The sequence below is a fragment of the Triticum dicoccoides genome, chromosome 5B (assembly GCF_002162155.2).
Source record: "Triticum dicoccoides isolate Atlit2015 ecotype Zavitan chromosome 5B, WEW_v2.0, whole genome shotgun sequence".
NCBI classification, from domain to species: Eukaryota; Viridiplantae; Streptophyta; class Magnoliopsida; order Poales; family Poaceae; genus Triticum; species Triticum dicoccoides.
Window position 1 is genome coordinate 401362064 of NC_041389.1, and position 5323 is coordinate 401367386.

Sequence of the window (5323 nt, forward strand, 5' to 3'; positions counted from 1 at the left end):
AGTCTCGTCGTAGTCAACCCCTTGAACCTGTTGAAAACCATTCGCGACAAGTCAAGCTTTGCAGACAGTGACATTACCATCTTCGTCTGTCTTCCTCTTGAAGATCCATTTATTCTATGGATTGCCGATCACGGGCAAATCCACCAAAGTCCATACTTTGTTCTCATACATGGATCCTATCTCAGATTTCATGGCCTCAAGCCATTTATCAAATCTGGGCTCATCATATCTTCTTCATAGTTCGTAGGTTCGTCATGGTCAAGTAACATGACTTCCAGAGCAGGATCACCCTACCACTCTGGTGCGGATCGTGCTCCGGTTGATCTACGAGGTTCGGTAGTAACTTGATCTGAAGTTTCATGATCATTATCATTAGCTTCCTCTCTAGTTGGTGTAGGCATCACGGGAACAGATTTCTCGGATGAGCTACTTTCCAAATTGAGAGAAGGTACAATTACCTCATCAAGTTCTACTTTCCTCCCACTCACTTCTTTCGAGAGAAACTCCTTCTCTAGAAAGGTTCCATTCTTGGCAACAAAGATCTTGCCTTCAGACCTGTGGTAGAAGGTGTACTTAATTGTTTCCTTAGGGTATCCTATGAAGATGCACTTCTCCGATTTGGGTTCGAGCTTATCAGGCTGAAGCCTTTTGACATAAGCATCACATCCTATCGGTGTACAAAAGTATGGGCCTTTCTGTACCCCTTACTTGTGCAAGGGCAGTCATAGCCACTCCTGCGGCAAGGCTCAGCAGGGCAGAAGAGGACATAATACAAGACTACCAAGACAAGCATTCAAGCCAATGAACTGAGTGCAGAAGGCAAGCTAGACCTCCTCCGGCAATGTCCTTGCCGGGGCGGCTTGCGTAGCCCCGGTAAGCTCCATGCTGGGGCAACCCGTGAAGCACCAGCAAGGCCATCACCCTTGAGGATGAGAGCTCTGACATCATCAATAATGTCAAGGCCAAGGCTCGGGGGCGCATGCATAGTAGCATGCAGATCTTTGTGAAGACTAATGGACTACATGTCTATGTGGGACCAAAAGACGAAGCCCCCCGACGAGGCCCTTGTCGGGGACAATTGCGGGGCCATAGCCAGGCCCGCACTCGACAAGGTTTCGCCATCTCACCACCATTCCAGCGCGACAACCAGCCTGCCAACTAGGCAGTCGCCTGCGTGGTGGCATGCAGATCTTTGTGGAGGCTCTACCACCGTGCCAACACAGCAGCTAGCCATCCAGCCTAGCGTTGCATGCCTCGTTAGCCTGGACATGTGTCGAAGCAAGGAGAGGCGATGACGAATGGGAGGGCCTCAGTTACCGTCCCCAATAAAGTTAGAGGGCACATAGGCAACACATTAAATGTGTTTGTCCGACAATGTCAGTGATAAGCATGTGCACTGTAGATACTTTCCACCTCCTGTGTGCCGCTGCGGCAACCCCTTTGACAAATAGAAGGAGGCCCGAGGCGTACTGGGAGAGGATTCATACTTTTTGGACTAGGCATGCATAGCAGCTAGTTCAAGAACTCAGGAACACAGAATATACACTCAAGCGGGACTAGGGTTTTACGCACCATTGCGGCCCGAACCTTGGTAAAAACCCCTCACGCTGATCACTAGACATGCTCTTTGCGTAGCTCTCTCCCCGCCAACCGTAGAAGGGATCCTCGTGATCCCATAGGTGTCGTTTCCCAAACATCTTTGGCGCGCGAGGCAGGGGTGGAGAAGTTGTGAAAATCTGGTCTAGTAGTTAGTGCAGCAGTTTCTTCATTGCCATGGCTCTGAAGAATAAGACAATCACGGTGAGCGGTTCGTCTGGAGCCGGTCCGCCCTTGCCAGCACGAACAGGCGACATGGCAGACGCTGGTGGTGGAGGAGATCGAGGCCATCTATGTCGTTCTGGTACCAGCAGTCAGGCGAGCGGTGTCGTCTGCAGCCGCAACGACGATCCATTAGTAACAAAGAGCTAAGTCACACAAAACCTTGAGTGATATCCTTTTTGTAAGGTTATTTCCCTGGAATTGTTTTGGTTTTTGTATGGAAAACCTGCACGTGAAGGAACCCTGCCACTGTTGGCAGCGCCTTGTTCTGCTTCGAGTCCGCTCAACAGCTCAAGTGGCTGTGCTAAGAACGTCAAGGTGGCTTGCCCAGCAGCGATAACCCCAGTAGGCTGCTAAGGATCCGTTCCTCAAAGCGCTTGTGGCAAGGGTTAACGCGCCGGCGAGCCTATCCAACTAAGTGTAGGGTATAGTACATACAAAGAGAAATCAAACAGGAAAATAACATGCATTCAGTTCAACACACAGCAAAGTTATATTACATCAGTGGTTGCCACGGTTCTAACTTAAGATAAAATTGTCTTGGGTACGAACTCGCAGTGGCAATAAGAAATGGAGCAGTTAATCCCGGGCTAGCCTCCAGCCTCTTGACCCCGCTAACGCAACTGATGATGGGCTTGATACGCTCTTCGAGTGCCTGGAGGTCCGCATCCTCCGGCAAGCTCTCGAGCGCGTTGGCGAAGTCGACGCTGGGGTTCCAGAACGCTACCTTGGTGAGCACCTTGGTCAGGGCGCCCCAGCAAAGCTTCCGGGCCTCATCAACCAGATAAGTTGCTCGATTGGAGTAGAGCAGCACCAGGGCATCGAGGACACACTCAAAGAACGGGGTTAGCCTAGCACTTTCGGTCACATTCACCTTATGGGAGAATCTGAAGTTTGGCATGCCCATGACAGACAGCTGCGTGGTGAGCCTCTCCACAACGTCGACGAGGTTACTGGTCCAGAGTTTCGTGCCGTCCACAAGGTCGTTGTGGGTGGGGGCAGGATTCTACAGTAGCTGTCTCTCGTTCTCGAGGTCCTTGACCAGGGTCTTCTCACGGGCCCTGGTCTCCACGAGTGTACCCTCCAAGGTGTCCAGCTTCAGCTTCAGATCAGCAATGGAGTTGTTGGACTCGGAGATTAGCTTGGTCTTGTCGGAGATGGCGACCTGCAAATCCACCAAGGTGCGGACAATCTTGTCCCTGTTGTCCTTCAGCGTCACGATCTCTTTCTTTAGCTCCTCCAGCTCCAGCTCCAGCTTCTCCACCTTGCCGGCCAGCTTGCTCTTGGTGGCCTCTGCAGCCTCGGCACCGTCAACAGCCTCCTTCAGCTTGCCGGCATGGTCTAGGGCCAGAGCATCAAGTGCATCTTTGTGCTCCTGCATCAGCTCCTGGGTTCGCTGCACGACAAGCTTTTCGACCTCTTCGTCCATGGCACAAAGCTTGGCGGCAAGGGCCCCTTCACGAGCAACCATGTGTTCTTCCTGGGCGTCCAACAGAACTTGGCGCTGCCTCTGATCAGCTTCATCCTTCGCGGCCTATGCCTTCGCCACCTCCTGGGCCTTCTCAATGTCAGCCTGCTTCAGGAGAAGCTCTCGCTGGTGCTCGCCCAGCTGGTCCTGGGTGGCCTTCAGATCCTCCTGGGCCTTGGCAAACTAGACTTGCATTTAAGCAACGCGCTCATGGAAGTCTGCTTCTGCCTTGTCCACGGCCTCCATCCTAGAGTCCACCTTGTCCTTGCGAGCGCGGTAGAGCGGCTGGAGCTTCTGGAAATTGGCGCTCATGGCCTGGAGGAGCTGGTCTTCTTTGGAGCCGCTGCCGCTGGCACTCGGTTCGTCAACAACTTGGAGCCCGGTAGCGGCGAGGACCTCATCGTCAAATACATCCCCTTCGGCTGGCGCTCCGGTGCTTGCCGTCCCTGGGAGGCTGACGAACAGGTCGTCACCCACCATCAAGTACTTGCTCGGGGCGGCGGCTTGATACGTCTCCAACGTATCTATAATTTTTGATTGCTCCATGCTACTTTATCTACTGTTTTGGACTATATTGGGCTTTATTTTCCACTTTTATATTATTTTTGGGACTAACCTATTAACCGGAGGCCCAGCCCAGAATTGCTGTTTTTTTTGCCTATTTTAGTGTTTCGAAGAAACAGAATATCAAACGGAGTCCAAAGGGAATGAAACCTTTGGAAACGTGATTTTCTCACCGAACGTGATCCAAGAGACTTGGACCCTACTCCAAGAAGTAACAGAGGCGGTCACGAGGGTGGGGGGCGCCCCCCTAGGGCGTGCCCCTACCTCGTGGCCCCCCTATTGCTCCACCAACGTACTCCTTCCTCCTATATATACCTACGTACCCCCGACAGATCAAATACAGAGCCAAAAACCTAATTCCACCGCCGCAACTTTCTGTATCCACGAGATCCCATCTTGGGGCCTGTTCCGGAGCTCCACCGGAGAGGGCCGTATCACAGAGGGCTTGTACATCATCATAGCCTCTCCGATGAAGTGTGAGTAGTTTACCTCAGACCTTCGGGTCCATAGTTAGTAGCTAGATGGCTTCTTCTCTCTTTTTGGATCTCAATACAATGTTCTCCCCCTCTCTTGTGGAGATCTATTCGATGTAATCTTCTTTTTGCGGTGTGTTTGTTGAGACCGAAGAATTGTGGGTTTATGATCCAGCTTATCTATGAATAATATTTGAATCTTCTCTGAATTCTTTTATGTATGATTGAATTATATTTGCAAGTCTCTTCGAATTATCCGTTTGGTTTGGCCAACTAGATTGGTAGTTCTTGCAATGGGAGAAGTGCTTAGCTTTGGGTTCGATCTTGCGGTGTCCTTACCCAGTGAAAGAAAGGGTTGCAAGGCACGTATTGTATTGTTGCCATCGAGGATAACAAGATGGGTTTTTTATCATATTGCATGAAGTTATCCCTCTACATCATGTCATCTTGCTTAAGGTGTTACTCTGTTTTTAACTTAGTACTCTAGATGCATGCTGGACAGCAGTCGATGAGTGGAGTAATAGTAGTAGATGCAGAATCGTTTCGGTTTACTGTCTCGGACGTGATGCCTATATACATGATCATACTTAGATATACTCATAACTATGCTCAATTTTGTCAATTGCTCAACAGTAATTTGTTCACCCACCGTAAAATACTTATGCTCTTGAGAGAAGCCACTAGTGAAACCTATGCCCCCCGGGTCTATTCTCATCATATCAATCTCCATTACTTTAATACTTGCTTTGTTTTTACTTTGCCTTTTACTTTTCACTTTGCATCTCTATATCAAAAATACCAAAAGTATTATTTATCATCTCTATCAGATCTCACCCTCGTAAGTGACCGTGAAGGGATTGACAACCCCTAATCGCGTTGGTTGCGAGTAGCTATCGTTTTGTGCAGGTACGAGGGACTTGTGCGTGGCCTCCTACTGGATTGATACCTTGGTTCTCAAAAACTGAGGGAAATACTTATGCTACTTTGCTGCATCATCGTC